Genomic DNA, 19,928 nt, shown 5'->3' with positions numbered 1-19,928 from the left:
CCAGCTGCCTCGCTTGCTCATCCAGCCCCCTTGGGTTTGTCTCCCCCAGTGAGTGGGCGCAGAACGGGCCCAGCTTCCTTCCTGCCGCCCTGCCCGCCGTCTGCCACGTTGGCAGCCGCACGCAGCCTTCTCGCCCCTGCTGCTGCCGCGCATCAGCCGAGACCAACCCGCCGAGAGTTTGCCCAGAACAGCCAGGGCTGCCGGAGCCGGGGCTGGGCTGGCTGACTCTGCCAGACAGGAAGGAGCGAGCCAGCCGGCGTAGGGAGGGAACAAGCGTTGAGCCAGCCCCCAACCTTCCCAGTCCTTCCCCACCCTCACCAGCCAAGAAAGGGAGGCAGAAGGCTTGGGTTGGGGGCCTGGGGTGTCTGTGTGTGAGGTTCAGATAGCCGGGTCTGTCTGTGGGAGCGTGCACCCTCAGGTGTGCAGGGAGGAGCATGTTGGGGGTGATTCGTGAGTGTGTTTGCCTCAATGCGCACAGGTGACTCTGTGGGTGAGTTTGTGCTGGTTTGTGATACACGGGGGCCACTGCATGTTTGTATAAGCACAAGGGAGGATGACAAGACGACGACTGTTAGTGATAAGGAATCTGTGTGCGTAAAAGGCTCAGCGTGTGTGTCTGAGTCTGTGTACTCACCTCATGTCTGGGTGCGTTGGGGCCCCTGTGAATCTGTTATTGTGTGCAAGAGGATAATGACGTAACTGTGAGTTTGAGCTCCTCTGTGTGTGCCCAAGGGACGGCAATTGTATGTGCACAGCAGAGTCACGCATGCAGCTGGGATTTTAGGCAGGTCTCCGTGCCCAGGAAGACACTGTGTAACAGAGAGGGCTGGTCCAAATGTCCAGGGCGTGGGCACGGGGTGTCTCTGTGCCCGGCGGGCTTTGTAAGCGTGGTTATCTCTGGTGATGCAGGGGATGACCGTGTGTGATTGTCGATGCTCGGCTGCGTGTGCAGAGAACAGGCGACACGGCTGTTGTGTTCCTGGGGTTGCGTCCACACGGGGCCAAAGCAGCCGTGGCGGAGGTGGCAGTTGCGCTATGCAGGGAGAGACAGCGTGCTACGGGTTTGCACTTGTTTCTCTGCTCGGCAGGGCCCTGTGTGTGACTGTGTTTGTGCGTGTCTGTGAGCACCGCGTGCTGGAAACTGCGTGCTTCTGAGTCTGTGGTGAGCTGAGTGTAGGAAGGGGGAGTACATGGCCGTGTTGGTACTTGTCTGTGAGCCCCGGGTCGAATGCACTCCATGTGCTGCCTCCTGTGTGCACAGGTGGCCGCTGTGTCCAACCGTGTCTTTGTGTGTTTCGGGTCGTCTGAATGTGCACAGGAGGAGGACATGGAGGGGGGGATTTGAGTGCGTGCCTGTGCAGGCCCCTTTAACGTGGCAAGTCGAAGAAATGTCGGCCTTCTTGGCAGCAGATCTGGGCTTGGTTCCACTGGGGGTGTCTGCAGAGAGGGGCTCTTAGAAGGGACGTGCTTGAGCGAGAGAGACAGGAAGGGAAGGGGGGGCCAGCCCCAGCTCGGGGTTTCCAGGAGGGAAAGCCAGACATTGGAACTTGTCAACGCTACCTCCTTCCCCGCCCCCACCTCCCCGACTGCTGCCTCCCCTCCTGGCGCCTGAAGGCTGCTGGCAGCCGGACAGACAGACAGACAGTGCACACATAGACTGGCTCACCGGCACAGAGCCCGAATGTGAGCCCCTAAATACATGAGCCTGGACGCCTAAGGTCCAGAGAGGGCAGAAGACGTGGGCACGTGTGTTTATACGTCCTGGGGGGCAGGGGTGCCGTTGACCTCCGGTGCTTCAGCCCAGACTAGAGCCCAGGCCTAGAGCGGGGAGGAGGCTGTCGGGGAGCCTCTGAGGAGGGGGCTCTTGTTACTCTGATCAGACTCCCAAGGCTCCCAGGCCCCCGCCCTGTTTATACAACTGCTGCAGTGACTTTGAGAATCTCATTGCCTCAGAAATCACCAACTGCAGCTCTCTCTTTGTTAGAAGCAGAAGAGAGATCTAGAGAGGGGCAGCAGCTGATCCAGGGTAACACAGCAGAGTCGGAACTGGAAGCCAGGGCTGCTTCTTCCCCTAGCTGTGTCTGCTGTGCCCACTGGCCCGTGGCCCAGTCCGTCCTATCCTACCTAGCCTTCCCATGGCCCATTGAGCTGTTTCTCCCTCCCAGTTCTTCATGATACGACAATGACCTCTGGCTTTTGCTTTTCTTTTGCTTTTTTTTTGCCCCAAGTGATGTGTTCGTGTGCTTGATAGTCCACCTGTTTATCACAAGGGCTCCAACACCCTCTAGGGCAGCAGAACCTGGAAGAGAAAAGGAGAGTTTGGTTCTGGGCCAAGGGCTACTGGGGAGGTGGCGATGGGATGGGGAGACAGAGAAAGAGAAGGAAAGGAACTCCAGAAGAGAGGGAGGAGGGGAGGAGAGCAAGGGAGGAGGGGAGGAGAGCAAGCGAGGAGGGGCCTGGTGGCGCCTCTGAGAAGCATAGACTCTCGTGGCTCCACCTCCAGTCTGGGCACCAGGGGCAAACTCTGAGCTCAGAGGGAGTCCTGCCCCTTGCTGGGTTTCTCCAGGGCCTGGCCTCAACCCCCAGTCCCTGGGGTCAGCAGGGTTGGAATCTTGGGGGCAGAATTTTGGGTGCACGTGTATGGTGTGCAGTGACCACACTCACCTTGAGAAAAGAGGGAAGGGGCTGGGGGTGGGAGGATGGGCGTGAACCTGGGTGTGTGGCCTCTTTGGAGCTTGGGAGTTAGGTGTGTATGTGAAGTTGTGTGATAGGGCTCTGTGTGTACATCTGTGAACATAGGCAAACAGGCTTGGACTTCACTGGGTGGGGGGAGGACTGTGGGAATGTGTGCGTGTGTGTGTCTGCTATAGGCAGGGAGAGGAATTTTACCCTGAAGCAATAGTTGTGAGCATGTGTGTGTGTGCACGCGGGCATGTAGAGGGGCGTGGGTGAACCTGCACTTACGTGCTTTTGTAGAGGCTATATTCTGTGTACGAAGGTAAGTAAATTATATAGCTATGCGCAGTGTGTGTGGGGTTGGATTTGTGTGTGTGTATCGTGTTTGATTGCATGAGTATTTACACGTGAAGTGTATAACTGCATATGTGCACAGCTGTGTACACGTCTGATTGTTTTGAGGGACAGGGTGGAGTCGTCTGTATGAGTCCTGACTGTGGGTGGTGTGTGCAGTTGTGTATGTTTGTGGGACAGTGACTGTCAGGGAGCTGTTCACACGTGTGGTTGTGTATTTGGGGGGATTGGGTTAAATGGGTGGTTCTTGAAGCAATACTTTATTTTTTGTTTATGGTCAAACGTTCCCCCACCAGGATGTAAACTCTATGAGGGCTGGAATTTTGGTCTGTATGCTCACGGTACCCTTTGTGTCTAGAATAGTGCCCAACACACAGTAGGCACTGAATCATACTTCTCAGCTGAATGATGAGCGAGTGTGTGCATGCTTGGCTAGGCGTGGGAAGTGTGTGTTATATGTCTGAATTGTGTGTGCATGTATCTGGGTGTGTGAACAGGTACATTTCGTGTTGTCCGGGTGTGTGAGGTTTTAGGCATAAGTGGCACGTGGACCAAGAGTGTGCACAGGTGCGTGTGTATGTGTCTAGATCCGCACATAACTGTGCACCTGAAGCTGTGCCCCTTAGGTGAGCATTGCGAGTGTTGGGGGACGTGGCTGTGTGCGTGCACAGTTGTGTGTGCATGTGCAACGGGGGCGGGAAGGCGCTGGCGGCTTCTCCCAGCCTTCAGCACTCACTCAGCTTCACCCCAGGTCGCCTGCTGCGAAATGTCAGTGGCAGAGAAGCTAAAAATACCCGCTCTCCTCCTCCAGCTCACTGCTTGGGCTGACAGGGCTGTGGGGCCCCAGCAGGCCCCTTGGGCCCTGGCGGGAGGAGGAGCTGCTGGGTGAGGGGCGGGTGTGGGGTAAGATAAGGAGGCCCTCCTCAGCACACTCCCTCCCCCTTTCCTCCTGGGCTCCAGAACCAGGCCCCAGGCTCACCTCTGTCAGGAAGCCCTCCAGAACCCCCCAGGAGCTGCCACATGCTGGTGTGTGTGTATATGTGTCCGTCTGTAGTGTCCAGAGCTGCCTGGGAGGGAGGTACGGCCTCCGTCAGACCGGAGCTCATCTGGGCAGGACAGTGCCTCTTCTGTCAGTCCAGGCAGGGACTGGGGTGGACAGAGCTTCAGACAGGGCCTCCTGGGGATGGGCTGTATCTTTCCCCTCAGCCTGAGGGCTCCCAGGGAAAGAGCTGCTGCTGTTTCCTCCCTTGTGCTGAGGGTACAGTCCAGGCTGTATGGGTTCATCTGGGGCTGGTACTGAAGCCACTAGGGCCCTCTGACCTCAAGGCACATCTGCTGCTCCTCAGGGCTTGTGGGCAGGGAGGAGTCTCCGCTCCGCTCACACCCTAGGCCGGCATGTGTTTGTGCTACGGGTATTTGTGTGGGTGCGGGTGGGACATGTCAGGGCCCATGGTCCTTCAGGGACTTGTGTCTCTTCACATGTTGGGCTCCTGGGTGTGTCTTTGCTTACATCCGTGCTGTCAGCAACTGCCTGCCTTAAGCATTGTGGGCAATCAATAAAAGTTTGGGGAGTTGTGTGTTTCTCAGTGTGCGTGTGGGTGACTCCATATGTGAGGCTGGGTTTCTTTCATAATGCAGACCTGCAAACTCTAGCTGGAATGAACTGCGTTAGTATGATAGCTGCTGGTGTTACCACATGGGGATTTTGGTGTGTCAGTGTTTTGGAGTGTGTGTCTCTCATCAGATGGTCAGTGCCTGTTTGTCCTCTGTATCAAGAGGTCTGTGCGTATGTCTGTGTGTTGGGGTTTCAATCACTTGATTACTGCACTTCTGTGTGTCTGTGTGTGTCTCCCTGGATGTCATTATGTCAGTGGGCATCTCTGTGCCTGTGTGTGTGCCTATGTCAGTTTGATTTCGTGGGTCTCTGTGTCCATGTGTCCCTGCAAATGCTGGAGTTGTCTGTGTGGGTTGAAATCTGTGCACAAACTGGGCACCCTCATCCCCCAGCCCTTTCTCAAGGAATTTTTTTTTTCGGCCATGCCACACGGCTTGCAGGATCTCAGTTACCCCACCAGGGATTGAACCTGGGCCACGGCAGTGAAAGCCCAGAACCCTAACCACTAGACAACCAGGGAACTCCTCCACCAACGCTTTCTTAGTCTCCCACCATTTCTATGTTGAAGGCCTTGGGTTTTGTGTGTGTGTGTGTGTGTGTGTGTGTGTGTGTGTGTGTGTATCAACTGTCCCCAGCCCCAAATCCTCCAGCTCTGTGCTCTGCCCTCCCACTCTCTCTCCAGTTGGACTTGAGGTAGGAGCCGAAGCAAAGAGGCCAGGCAGGCACCAGGCACGAAGCCCACCACAGCCAGGGGCTGGGGCCAGGCTGCCACCAGGGCACTGCCTCAGCTTTCCTCCAAGCAAGCGGGTAAGCCAGAGCCTCGGCTACATGTAAACACCAGCTGTGTCAAGACAGCGCAGCTTCTTCTAGGTCAACAGACAGCTGTGGGGTTGCTAGGCAACCGCCTGGCTCCCCCCCCCCCGTTAAGCCCCCCCACCCACTGCCTCTACCTGCAAACCCTCTGCTGGCTCCCCCGACCCCAGAATACCGCCACGCCCCTCCATGCCAATTAAAACAGCGGGCCTGAGCGGGTAGGGGGTCAGGGCTGTGTGAAAGGGGGGCTCAGGGACTGGGATTAAGGTACGGGGAGTTGTAACCCTTCTGGTGCCAATGCCCCCCTGCCCTCAGTCCTCAGCACACTCTTCCACACCCCCACCTCACCAGTCAGACGAGCAGAACTGGAGTGATGGTAACTGATTCCCGTCCCCCCTCCCCCCCCTCACCGCCCCATAGGCCAAGCCAGAACTGGAGAGATGCTGGAAGCAGATGGAAAGTGAGGGGTGTAGATTGTATTAGTGATTGGTCAAGTCCCCTCCCTCTCCCCAGCCAAGCCTGGGGAAGACTGGCTGGAGGGACCTCTGGCAACAAAAGGGTTAAATTCCCTTTATTTTCCCCCCTCCCAGGATTGTCACCCCGGTTTCCAAGACAGCACCTGCGCTCCCAGCTGCCGTGCCCGTTTGGTGCCCGTGCCCAGGCCGGGCAGCGCCCCAGGCCCTCGCACCGCGCAGCCTTTCACCTGGCCTCCTCCGGGGTCCCGCAGCCCCGGGCTTCCCGACCGCCCCAGGCCCCAGGCCGGCATGAGGGGGCGGGGGGAGGCTCTGGCCCTCTGAGTCGGGTGCGCGGGCCAAGCCGCGGGCCGGGGCGACTCGGGCTGAGCTGGAGGAAGGAGTGGGAGGAGGGAGCGGGGCGGACAGGGGGCAGCGCCAGTGGCCGCCCCATTAGTATGCGGCCGCGCTCTGCGCACCATGGCAACCGCTCCCCCAGCGCCGCGCCGGCCAGGCAGCCCCGGGCGCAGTGCGCACCTCTCCTCCCACAGGTGGCGGCGCGCGCGGGGCGGGCACGCTCGCACGGGTACGCACGCGCGGGCACGCACAGTCGGGGCGCCTGGGGCCGCCTGGGGGCGAGCCGAGGGCGCCAGGTGCGCTGGGCCGCCCGGGCCCCGCTCCCGCCGCCTGTGGGCGTGTGCCCAGGTGCTCCAGAGTGAGCCCCGAGGGGGGGTGTACCTGAGGATGTTCTTCCTGTGCCTGGGTGTGTCCCTCAGTGTGCCTGTTGTGCCTCTGTCTGTGGTTGTCCTTGAGGCTATTTGCCTGTCTGTGCTCATTTGCCTCCTTACTCCTGACTGTATGTGGCTCTGAGTGTGACTGACATGGTGGTGGAACTGAGTGTGCCTGTGCCTCTGTATATTTGTGTTTCAGTGTGTGATTGTGTCTCCTATCTTTGTGCCTGTGTGTCTGTATGTTTCTTAGGGTGTGTGTACGGTTGTGTCCGTGTGCGTGCCCATGGCCCTGGGTTTTCCTCTGGAAGAATGCCCCGGGTGCCTGTGTCTGTGTATCCCGGTGTGCCTAGATGAGTATTTGTCAGTGTGTGTCTGTGATTTCTTTGCATGTGACCCAAGGTGTTTGGCATCCGTGTGTTGTGGGGTGCAGCTGTGTGTTGAATTGTGTACCTGTGTGTATGTCCCCGAGGACCCATCTCTCCATGTATGACACTGCGTTCCTGTGAGCTCCCTGAGTATGTGTCCTGGAGTGTGGCTGTGTGTCCAGGGGCTCCTGGCTCTGTGCCCTTCTCAACTTCACTCTCTGCTGCCTGAGTGAGCTGACACCTGCTCCCTGAGCACTGGGCCCCCTCCTCCCACCTGGCAAGGACAAGGAAGGACACGGAGACAGAGGCGGACATAGATGCAGAGACAGACTTGGAAGGGGACACAGAGAGCCGAGTAGGCTGGAGACGTGGTGACCCAGAGTCATGTGATCAGCCTCAGATCCCAAGACCCAGAAGAGAGAAACAGATCCAAGATCCAGACATGAGAGAGAGGGAGACCCAGAGTCACAGAGAGACCCAGAGCACTAAGTCCGGAACTGCTGAAACAGACCAGAGATCAAGGATGTGGCTCCCCAGCCTCCCTCCCTGTCTCTCCCTCCCTTCCTCCCACTCTAGAGTTTCCAGCCCCAGCTGTGCCTCCTCCACACACCCAAAGCAGAATTCTCTTGGCCCTGGGAGTTTGGGCCCTGGGACTGGAACCCAGCCTCCTCTTTGCAGCAGCTGGCTGTGTGTGTGCGCTTGAGTGTGCATGTGCCACCATCTGTGTGCTGTTCTCGGCTGGTGCCTACTTTGCACACAGCCCTCCCCCATCACCCCCTCCTACACACGCACACGCACACACGCACACACACACACAGTTGTCCACACTTTCACTGGCCCAGATCATGCACACCTTTATACACATGCCACATAGTCAGCCACACTCATTCAAACCCGGAAGCATGCCCTGGGTCTCCCTCTCTCAAACACATCTGCACACAGGGCCAGAAGATCCACCCTGCACACAGCCAACCAGCAAGTCTCACCTTCCTAAGCCCTCCCAGCCAGCCATTCACCCCTTAGCAACCCCTGAGGGGTTCCAAACCCCTGCCACCCACAGGGAAAGACATAAAACCAAATTCGTCAATACCATCAGACCATACACACAAAGGCAGGGACCCCATTTGTCTTGTTCACTGGTGTATCCCCAGGTGCCTGGGACAGTGCTTGGAATCTTATAGATGCTTAAGAAATATCGGTTTAATTAATGTGTTCACACAGTGTCTCCAGCAGTCACTGAGAAGAACCCATGGTAATTTACAACCAGCCACTCAGTGATAAACACTGATGGATACCACAGTGTACACACAAGAAAGCATCTTATGCACACCTAGGACAACTCATTAAATATAGGTGTGTGCACACAGGTGGCTGCTTGTGCGCAGAGGTTCTCAACTTTGGCTGCACATTAGAACCACCTGGGGAGCTTTTAAAAATCCCCATGCCCAGGCCCCACCCAGACCAATAAAATCTCTGGATTGAGAACCACTGATCTAGATGAATGGACTCGAAAATGTTGACACAAGGATTGTTACCAGGAATGGGGGCAGAGTGGGTTTTCACCTTGAACAGTATAGTGACGCAGACTCCTGAAGGAGATTGCTTGGGTTTCAACCCTGGTGTCATTATTTACTCACTGCGTGGTCTTTGTAAATTACCTCTCTGCACTTGAGTTTCCTGTCTGTAAAATGGGAATGATAATCATTACAGTAAAGCCTCACGGGATTGTTGTGGGGATGGAATGAGTTTATATATATGGTTTAGAATAGTAACTAGTACATAGTGTTATATAATTACTTCTTACTCTTATTTCTATCATTTAAAAATTTTATTATAGAATAGATGAATTTGGGGATGAATTTTATAAGCAAGATTTTTTTTCCTTTAAATTGTTACGAAAAAGCAAGGGCTCAGAGCCAGACTCTGGGCCAACCTACTTCTGCCACCTCCTGTGGGATCTTGGACAGGTCACTCACTCCATGTCTCTGAACCTGTCTTCCCATCTGTAAATGAGGTGAATATTTTTCTCTACCTCAAGGATTGTCTTGAGCAATAAAAACCTCCGGGAAGCGTTTAATAAATGGCGGCAAAATCCAAATATCTAGGAGCCACATGGCCTTGATGTATTCCGGGGTCAGGTGTGGGATTGTGGCTGTGAAGGCCCTTCCCCCAGAAGCCCCAGGGCCCAAGGCCCAAGAGAAGCTTCCATCCCAAAGGCTGGGCCCTTGGCCATGGCAGATGTCCCTGAGCCTGCTCTGCAAATACACCTCGGCCTTCCTCAGCCCTCTTCAGCCCAGACTAAGCCACAGATCCTAGACTGAGACCCCTCCCCTTCCTGAGCTCCATTCTCTCCAGGAGCCCTCCCTTAACCTTTCAAGGAGCCCCAGTTCTCACCAAGCCTCCCTCCCATCCCGGAAACCACAAGGCCTTCTCTGGGTTCCATCCCTCTCCAGGTGCCCCTCTCTTTTCAGTGAATCCCCACCCCTCCTACAAAGCCCTCTTCAAGTTACAGAGACCCCTTGCTGGGCTATAATTTCCTCCCTAAACTCCCATTTCCTTCCTGGGTCACCCCTCTCCACCCCCACCCCAATTCCTGGGCACACAAGCCTTCACTGTCCCTCCTCCCCATCTTGCAGAGCTGCAACAATCCCTTCCACAGAATAATCCCCCCACTACCCCTTCCCCACTGCACCTCCATCTCCCAGCCCTCAACCCCCTCACCGGGCCCCACCCTCTACCCAGCCTGTCCCACCTGGACAGCCTTCCCTGATCTCTTCGCTTCCTCAGCAGCCGCTGAACACACTCATTTTCTCCCTGCGGGCGATTCTTGGGGCTGAAAACAAACTTCTCCTGGCCTCTCCCACTGGTGCCTTTGAAGCCACCCACCCCTTCCAACCAGCCTCCCCCGTGCCCAGGGGTGACCTTGCCAAAGCCCTCTCCCCTCCCCAAACACACACAGTGTCTACTCCCAACAGACCTAGCCCCGTGTGGCTTCCACCCCCTGCCCTGCTCTTTCCTCCTCTGAGAACTCCCTCATTCTTCTGCCTCGCACCCTGGTCTTGGCCTCCAGGAAACCCTCGCCGGGTCTTACTGCCCCCGCCCCGACTCCCAGCCCCACCCCGGGCTGCAGCTTGAGTGCAGTGGATGCCTCCGCCCTCACCGCGCAGGAGGGTAGGAACAATGGCGTCTTCAGCTGAGTCTTGGGGCTGCACAGAGGGGGCTTGGTGGGAGGCTGAACCTTCCCATCCAGCACAGAGAATGCAGTTTTAGGGACTGTTACCTGCCCCTGTCTGAACCCTCCAGCGTCCTCTTTCAGACTGGGGTGCCCAGAAGGTGGGGGGTCTGTCTCCTGCCTCAGGCGGAGGGTTCCTCTGACCCTCCCAAGGCCTGGGCCTTGCCGGGAGGGTGGGGGAGGGGGGCAGGTGGTGCGGAGCTGTCCCTTGGGGTCTCCTTGAGCTTCAGCAGGGAGGGACATAGAGCAGAGCTTTAACATAAGCTGGGTCTATGGGAAAAGCTGCTTGCTAAGGACCAGGCAGCCCAAAGTGGGCTTATTTGGTCAAGGGCAGCCAAGAGCTCCCCAAGGTCAGGGGGTGTGATACAGTTCGGCCCTGCCAGGTCCACCAGAAATAGGCACAGGATTAGGAGTTTTCTTTTTCCAAAGTTTACAAAAGCTAGGAGGAAATACAGACCCGGCATTTGGGGTTCAGAGCGGAAAGAAAGGAGACGGCAGATGGGTTTGGCCTAGTCAAACCCTGGAGTTTGCATAGGCAGAGGCAGGTGTGTTGGGATAAAAAAGAGGGGGGCCTGGAGACAAAGGAGAACCAGGCCCTGAGGTAGATGGGAGACACACCAACAGGGATACTCCAGTCTTTGTGGGAAAGGGGGGTGTCCCATAAGGGTTCTTGCGCTCAGGATGGATTGAGTGTCTCAAAGACAGGTATCCTGAACCAGAGTACAACGGTGGGGCCCAAAGGCTGAGGGGACACAGGACAAATGAAGGGGCTGGAGTCAGAGACCTGGGACTGAGGATGGAGTAAGGGGGTCTAGAAGCAAGGGAGACCCAAGACCGGATTTATAATGGGGGTTCCTCAGGGAGAGGAAACCTAGGACTTGGGGGAGAACAGGGGTCTCAGAATCATGGGAGACCCAGGACCTAGGGCAAAAGAAAAGCTCTAAAAGGCAGACTCCTTGGACCTGGGACAGAATGCATGGACCAGGGGCCAGGAAACCCCAGGGGGCAGGCTGGGGAGCCCAGAGGCAGGGGAGACCCAGGGCCCGGCGTGTAAAGGGAGGGGCCCAGATGCAAAGGTGACTCAGATCTCAGGCCGAAGGGAGAGCTCTGAGGGAGGGAACACATGAAGGTATTTCAACTCCTCTGGGGACCCAGTGGCGGGTGACGACCCCCAGCTGTCACACCCCTTCCACTCTGTCCACCCTCACTCACCCCCTTTCACAAGACACGAGGTTGTTTTTTTGTTTTTGTTTTTTTTTTTGCTTTTTTTCATTTCTTTTTAATACAAACTTGGATCTTTGGGTGTGTCCTGCCAACAGAAAACAACAACAACAACAGAAGAGAAAACCCAAAAGAGTGAAAAATAAGAAGAAAAAAAAAAAAAAAAAAAAAAAAAGCTCCCGCAAGAGGTTCTTCTCCCTCCCCCCGACCATGCGAATTTGCACACCACGGGACCACAGCAGGTTTACAGAATGCAATATACAATCCACGATTTATAATAAAACAGTATATACAATAAATAGGATATTGTTCATTTTTGTCAAACGACCTGTAGATAAATTTCTCAGTGCATACTTGCAGGGGCTCTGGACACCTTGAGGCCCCGCTCGCAACCTCTTGCACACGCTCGCGTTCTCTCTCTCTCTCTCTCTCTCTCTTTTTTTTGTCTTTTTCTAAAACTGTGTTTTGTTTTTAAGTTTTGTACATTTTTAAAAAGTATTTACAATTGCTGGTTTTGTGCAGAAAGGGCTCACCTTCGGCTTCTGCGTGGAGGAGATGGGCAGGGAGGGGTGGGGGGGGCGATGGGGCTGCAGGGGGTGCAGGGGAGGTGGGGCGGGAGGCAGAGGGGCAGGCGCCTGCCGGAGGACCATGTGGACGCTGGGAGGGGTCTTGGCGTTGGTTTTCTGAAAGCTGCAGAGAAACACAAGAGAAGAGGCAGAAGTCAGCGGCAGGGACAGACCCTGAGCTCTGGGAACAGGGAGGCTAAAAGCGGGACCTCCACCCGGCTCCTACCAGGATTCTGAGAGAAGGGAGCTGCATTGTTCCTTCTCCCAGAAAATTCCAAGTGGCCCTGTCCATGAGCCTCCGGACTGCTTCTGGCCTGCTCTGAGCTCACTTTCCCCATCTGTAAAATAGGTGTGTGTCCAAGGCCCACACCACTGAGAGGTAAAGGATGTGCTGGATGAGGAGCTGGGATTCCAGGCAGTGCAATCTGTTCAGAACTTGAGCTCCTGAGTCAGACACAGCTGAGTTCAAACGCTAGCACCACCATTTAATAGCTCTATGACCTTGGGCAAGTCAGTGAATCTTTGTGAGCCTCAGTTTACTCATCTGTAAAAAGGGGATAACAGAACTATCCCATAAATTTGTTGGGAAGGTTCAGTGGTTTGAGGCAGATTAAGCCTGGTCCATAAATGTGTCATAAGTGATACTAATTAGTACTAGTCATTATCTTCATGGGGCCTGGGCCAGCTAGGCTCCCCAAGCCCCGGCTTCCTCATGTAACAGTTCGTTTAGTAATTCCTCCTACCTAGGCTGTTCTGAGGGATGACATAATGCGAAGACAGGGCCTTAGCACAGCACAGGTGTGAACCACCGCTTTAATTTCTTCCAAATCCAACCTTCTCCCCATTCCCTATCAATGTCATTCTGTTCCTTAGAGAGGTGAGGTGATGGGAAAGTCTGTCTGAATAAAGGAATAAAGAATTGCCCAACACAATACCATCTGTGTTTGGCTGCACCCCGCCTTCCTGAAGCTCAGGAAATCTTGAGTCCCCAGTCCCTACAATCACCAGACAATAGAGATCTCAAGTACCCCCTTTCCCTAGACAGTCGGTCCTAATTATGTTTGCAGGGCTCTGGGGACCTCACTCCCTAGCCAGACCCCTAGCTTTGCTGGGGTGAGTGGGAAGATGCCCAGTGGGAAAGGGGTGGGCTCAGTCATTCTCAAGACCTCCAGTCGTTAGCCTGGCTCTGTGCAGGCTTTTAGAGCTCTGTCCTCTTCTCAGAGCCCTGAAATTTATGTCTCCTACATTGGGTGAGTGACCAACCCACCAAAATTAAGGGGCCGGCGTGGGGGTCCTAAAACCACCTTCTGAGACTCCTCAGCAAGCCATCCACCCTCCCCCAACCCTGCAGGAACCAGGCGGCCACAGAAAGCCTTCCCTCTCTTGTCCTCTTTCTTGGCTTCCCTTTCCAACGGGGCCACATTTAAATTCCGCTCAGCCTTGGCTGCTGTCTGCTGGGCAGTCAGCCCCCGGGAAGACTTTTGTCCCGAGGCTGGACTTGCCAGGACTCCCCTCAGGGAGCCAGGTGGGCTCCTGGGAGGCGGGACAGCACCCCATCCTGGTGCCTCAGCCCAGGTGGCATGCAGAGGCATGAGGGGGAGGGTAGGAGCTGCATCTTTGTTAAGCTGTCAGGTCTCCTGCTGGGGAGGGGAGGATGGAATATTAGCCGTAGGGGTAAGAGGTGTGCTTGTTAGGGCGACAGCTGTATTACAACTGGGGTGATGGGGAGAAAAGCTGTATTGCAACTGGGGTGATTGGGGCAGGGGATGCAGTTGGGGTGGGTGTCAGTTCTCCAGTTAGGGTGATAAACAGGGTGGGGGGACAGGTTCAGCTGGAGGGCTGGGGGCATCTATCTGTAGGACAGCTTTACTGCAGTTGAAGAACAGCTGCCAAGCTGAGAACCTCTGTTGGGGTGACAGATATGGTGTACTGGGGTGACAAATGAGGAGGAGATTTAGGACGGGCAGCTCCAAACTACTTAGCAAGCGAACTGTGCTGAACCCCAGCCTCCCCTGCTCCCCCTAAGGGCCCCGGGGCAGGCTGGGAGCCTCTGCACAAATCCCTGTCACCCCCGCCCCCTCCAGCCCTTAGCCACTGCCAGTGACCCTCTCCAAGCCAGGTCTCCATGGTGATCTCAGCCCAGCAGGCAGCTCCTGCCAGAACCATTCCCGTGGTGCCGGCGGCCAGGCAGCAGGGAGGCTTTCTCACCCTCTGCTAAGCCACCGCTGTCTCACCTTCCTCCTCACACCGCCCTCCCCAGCTTTCATGACTTGGCCAGAATCTGGGGGGATGGTGGGGGGTGGGGGATGGGGAGAGAATCAAAACCAGAGGTTCCTGAGCCAGGGAGAAAGCAGAATGCTATGGCCATGCAGAACCCTGACTTCACCAGGTTCAACTCGCCACGGAACAGAAGCAGTGCTGCTGGGCCAGGTGGCCCAGTGCTGGGCACTGGAGGCAAAGCAGAGAGCAAGACGGATCTGGTCCCTGCCCTTGAGGGGCTCACAGAGCCCAGAGGGAAGCAAAGCGGACCCCAAACCAGGCGATCACACGCAGGGAGATGCGGGTGTGTCAAGAGGAGCCCTGGGGGACTCAGGGAGCACAGCGGGGGCACCTCACCCAGCTTTGGTGGGAGGGACTGTGGCTCTTCAACACAGTGCTGAGCACGGCGCCCAGCACATGCTGGAGTCAACAATGTGTGCCGACTGAACGACAGAGCCGTGACGGGTCTAAGTCCGATCGGCGAGTCAAGGTCCAGCTCAGGTGTCGCACATCTCCGGACGCCTCCTCAGACCGCCCTGTTACCATAGCTACTGGGGCACTTATTCCCTTCCGTGCTCCTCCTGGGCAGAGACCTGCGTGGGGTACCTCCGTATCCCCGATGCCAGCATGTGGCTGGCACCCCAGGACACCAGCCATCGTTCATGAGACTTAACCTTTTAGTGCCTCCATGACGAAGGACTGCACGTTCCAGAGTCTCACGCTCCAGCAGTTTTACCATCTGTGAGGCCAGGGCTTTAAGTGGTCTCTGCCTGTCAGTGGGCGCTGGCGCTGGGGGTGCCAAGGGAAAGCTGAGCAGGGATTTAAAATGCTACAGATCACATATAAATCAGGTTGTCCAAAGAGAGCTGCTCTCCCCGGCAAAAGGAGCATTCATTCAAGCAACCAGCAGACGTGTATTCATAGCCACTAACTGCCAGGCCATGAGCTAAGGTCTAACCCCACCTTCTAGTCTCTACCCTCCAGAAAGGGGTCTCAACATCAAACAAGGCAGTGGAGCAGAAGGCAAAGGAGTGCATGAGGATTTGCGAGACAGATATGCTGTGTGACCTAGGGCAAGTCCTTTCCCTCTCTGGGCTTCCGTTTCTATGTAAAATAAGGGGGTTGAACAGGGAATGGCAGAGATCTTCAGGCACTGAGATAGAGCACCAAAGACAAGGGGTCAGAGACAAACCACAGCTGCTCAGGGAGGCTGATCCAGCCCTTCTGATGTCTTCAGGCAAAGTCAGGCTTTTGAGTCCCTTAAATGTGGAGAGGATACTGCTTCCCTGAGGCCCAGACCACACCTGACAGATGGAGATACCCTCTGGACCCAGAGTTCTCTGAGGGATGAAGCTTCCAATTGGGGATGGGTAGGCTGTGGTGTGTGGATGGGTGTGTGGCTCTCCTCCTCACTCCAGGGAAGTTTTTCAAAATCTGTCCACCAGTGACTAGAGGCATTCCTTAAACTCTAGCTCTGCCAGTCATTCCCTCCTTAGAGATCTTCTCCTACCTCCCCCACTGCGGAGCAGAGAGGGATGCTAGTGGGACCAAATGGGGTGTACATCCATGGTTGCCCACCAAGCTTGTGTGACCTTGTGCGTATCTCTCACCTCTCAGAGCCTCACACGCCTTACCTGTCCTGGGAGGAGGCTATACACACCCCCACCCCGAACACCCACACTCTCCACCCTCCCGATCAGAGATGCCTATGTAAGGAAGGGCATCTGTCCCACGTCTGGGTACGTGCTGGGCATGCAGCTGAGTGGAGGCTGAGGAAGAGGCAAGAACATGGAACTGGGTGATCCCCAAGGGACCTTCCTGGCTCTACCTTTCCGTGCTTCCTGCCTGGGTGGCTCTGTGTCTTTGGGCGAGTCCCTCTTCCTCTCTGTAAACTGGGAGGCACTGAATTTGCAGAACTCCAAAGGGCCGGTTGGCCTGAGAGTTGGAACTGGTTTATTTATACACCCTTCCCCTGCCTCATCCTTAGGAGCGCATCTGGTAACAGCAGGGTTGAGAGAAACCAGCTCATGCCCCGTTCCCCGACGCCTAACCTTTTCTCTCACAATTCTCCCTAGTCTACATGCCCTTCTTTGACTCCAGGGAAAAAAAAAAAAATCCTGACCCTTGAAGTGTCCCCGGCATGATGAGACACTGGGGAGACAGGGACAGTGCACAGAGATGAGTAGCACAGAGATGAGTAACCAGTCTAAAGGAGCTGATGGCATGGTGAGGAAAACGTTCCCGGGAAGGGCTGTCACGGATGCATAAAGGACTGGAGATTAATTGCGCCTGGGAAGGATCCTGGAACGCTTCTTGGAGGAGGCAGTGTCTGAGTGAAAGATAGGAAATGACAGGTGGGAGATGGATGATGACTAGGAAAGGGCGGCCCAGGCCAGGGAACAGCTAAAGCAAAGACACAGGACACACTGGGGAAAGGGCCTGGAAAGCTCCCTCCCGATCCCACGGTATAGAGCTGGAGAGGGAGGCTGTGTGAGCAGGAGGTCAGGGCTGAAGAAGCAGCCTTGAATACCTAGAATACCAGGTTAGGAAGTCGGGCCTTTATTTTGGAGGCAAGGAGGCTGGCGAGGGGAGGATGCAATCAAAAGGTGTTAAGCAATGAAGTCACGAGAGCAGACATGTTTTAATCAATTCATCCGGTAAATATTCGGGGCGGGGGGGCGGTTGCTCCAGACACCATGCATCCCAAAATGCTGAAGGACATTCAGCAGCCACAATGGGGGCTATGGGCTCAGGAAGCGGGGGCAGGTGTTGGGGCAGAGACCTGGCATGCACTGCCTGTGCTGACCCAGGTGGCTGAGCTAGGGCTATAGCTTCCGAAGCCTCAAATTTGTTCAAGACCCATTTTCTGCACCCCCCCCACCCGGCCCCCCTCAGGAAGCTCTTGCTGTCTGCCCTGCCCGTGGTTCAAGAGGGTGGCCCCTGGTATTTCCGGTGGGAGCATTTCGGTCCCTCCCCTGGAGAGTGATGCCCACATGGAGGCTTGTAATGAACACCTGTTTCAAGGCTGTAAACTCCACGAGGGCAGGACACTGCTCATCTTGTTCAGTGGTACCTTTAGTACCAGATGCAATGCCTGGCCCGGGGCAGGCGCCTGGTTCATGCTGGTTGAACACAGAATTAACCTACTTCCTCCTGCCCTCCAGCACAAACAGAGGGCACTATGGCAGCAAAAGTTAGGATGACAAGGAGGGCAAATCTGCTGGGAGAGAAATCATGATGTATTACAAAATCACAAGGCAATCTTCTTTCAGGTTATCTGTACCGAAAGAGAGGACTGCTGTGGATAACTGTGTGTGGACAGAGTTTCTAGCTGACCTGGGTCATTTAGGAGTCCGGGTCCTGTTGCCCAACAGGCTTTAGGTCCCTTGGTGTGGGGTCTGTGACTTACCTTGTCTCTGGACCGCCCAGGGAGGACTGAGCCCCACTGTTAAGGCATATAACTAGGTGGTATTTCACAGCCTCCTGCCAAAGGCCCCAGACCCATACTAGAATACAAGCTCCTTCCTAGAAGGGAAGCAGGAAGAGCAGGTGAAGGAGCGCTGGCTATGGAGTCCTGAGCTTGGAGGAAAGGGTCAGAGGTGTGTGATGCGCACAGACGGTGGGGAGGTATTTTATTCACCCATCTACCAACCACTGATTACATGCTTCCTGTATGCCAGGGACAGGCTAAGTGCTTCACGGGTAATCTCATTTAATTCTCACAAGAGATGCAGTGAGGTGACGTGACTCACCAGGTCACACAGCTGGTGAGGGATGGAACCGGGCTCTGCACGGAGGCCTGTTTGTGCCCACAGGCATGCTCCTAGCCACCACCCTCCAGTTTCAGGGCCTTGCTCCCTTGGGTTCTTCTGGGTCCACAGGGATGTGGGGAGATGGGAGAGGAGGAGCGTGAGAGGGCGTGCTCATGGAGAGATTATATTTCCAGGAAATGAGGGCTCAGCACAAGAAGGCCTGGCCTGAAAATGGCTGCAGGAGAGGCAAGAGGTAGGACTGGAGGGAGGAGAGCCCCAGAGAGTGGGAAGAGGAGCCCAGGAGAGGCAGGGCAGGCCTGGCTGACCCCCTGACGTGAGGGCCTCTTGCCTAGGGCCAGAGGCAAGATCAGGTGACCTCTTGAGGTTTCAAGACATGGAGAGACAAAGCCCAGAGCGGCCAGTGCCTGGCCCAGGTCCGGGCATGCCTGCTGACCCTGACTGGTTGGTGGCCTTGGAAGCCGCCTTCTGCTCCAGTGAGGCCCCAGCTGGTGTAACCTTGGAGGACCTGTGACATTTCTCTTGGCCTCAGGTCCAGGCCTGAGAGGGAATAGGGAGGAGAGGGGGGACTTGAGATCCCTAAACACCTTGGAGGGCCCTTCCCACCCTCCCACCCTTTCCCCAGGGTCTGGAAGGGCTGATCTTCAGCCGTGAGGGCCCAACGCGGAGCCAGTCTGTCTGGCTCTGCATTCCATCTAAGGGACTAGAAGATGTTTGTGGGGCCCAAGTCTCCCTCACGCCCCCCCCGCCCGACCCCACCCTGGCCCCACTTCCCTCTCTGTCCCATCAACTCAGCTCCCAGACCATTCAGGTCCCACATTCCCCACTCTGGCTCCTCCAAGCTTTCTTCTTCTAATTCACATCGGGATGTGACCTGCCCTGGCTCAGGGTTTCCTTGGCCTGGAATGCCCTCCCCCCACCCCCACCCCCGTCTCCAACTCCCTGTGTCCAAACCTTGCCTATTCTTCAAGGACGAGCTCAGACGCAGCTTCTTTCACAGAACCTCAAAATCCATTTAAAATGTCAGACCCAGAAAGGGTTGTAGCGAGCATCCAACCAACCCGTCATTTTGTGGATGGGGAATCAGGGGCACGGAGTGGAGGGGGAGCAGAGCATCCAGGCTGGGAGGGGGTGCAGTACTGGGTTCAAGTCATGACTCTGCCATTTACTACCTATGGATTCCCTGGGCAGGGTTCAGAGCTGTACCTGTTTCCTCAGCTCTCTGATTGCGGGGGGGTGAGGGCGAGGACCCGCACCGTCCAGGCTGCTGCGAAGGGCCAGTGAGGCAGTGCTGCGCCAAGGGCCCAGCACGAATGTACGTCCTTCTGACCAAAGGGGCGGAGAGGTGACTTCTGACCCCATGGCCCACCTTCCTGGTGCACGAGCTTTGCTTCTCCCTGCCACTTCCCACCAGGTGTTTGAGGCTCTCTGTGTGCTTGTTTTAGCTTTTTTGGGGTGGATGGGCACTCTGAGGACAGGGGCCACGTCTGCTTTGTCTTCCCCGTGCCTGGCATCGGGACGGGCACGGAGGGGCTCAAGATGTGAAGCTAAGCTCCGTGACTGCTCCCCCTGTGCCCAGGGTCAAAAGGGCTCACCGCCTATTGGTGAATGAGTGTGTCACTGCCCTCCCTGCTTAAGCCCTCTGTTGAGAGTGACACTCCCTCTGTTGAGAGTGACACTCCCTCTGTTAACTTTTTCCTCACTGTTCTCCTTCCCTATATCCCCAAGGCTTCTTCACTCCCACAGTGATTGTAATCAGTCCTTGGCGGGGGGAGGGGGGGTGCCGGGGGGGGGGGGGATTTGCCCTAGATGGGAGAGTGTTTGGATAAAGAAGGGGGACAGCCCTCCCACCACCATGGTCCAAGGCACCACCA

At 56.0% G+C, this 19,928-nt stretch overlaps 1 protein-coding gene across 4 annotated transcripts in view; it reads right to left on the bottom strand.

Annotated features, from left to right (window-relative positions):
- Positions 1-19,928, bottom strand: part of AHDC1 (AT-hook DNA binding motif containing 1) — a 91,645-nt gene that overhangs the window by 14,477 nt on the left and 57,240 nt on the right. For 3 of the 4 annotated variants that reach the window (XM_028483763.1, XM_024125683.2, XM_028483764.1), the window contains one exon: positions 11,489-12,149. The gene's annotated coding sequence lies outside the window, so the exon portion shown is untranslated. Of the gene's footprint in view, positions 1-11,488; positions 12,150-19,928 lie in introns of those variants that run through there. The other variant, XR_003678180.2, reaches the window with a different exon arrangement.

The sequence above is a fragment of the Physeter macrocephalus genome, unplaced genomic scaffold (genome assembly GCF_002837175.3).
Source record: "Physeter macrocephalus isolate SW-GA unplaced genomic scaffold, ASM283717v5 random_67, whole genome shotgun sequence".
Taxonomy (NCBI): Eukaryota; Metazoa; Chordata; class Mammalia; order Artiodactyla; family Physeteridae; genus Physeter; species Physeter macrocephalus.
The sequence above is the reverse complement of the archived record's forward strand: the minus strand, read 5'-3'. Positions and strand labels throughout refer to the sequence as shown.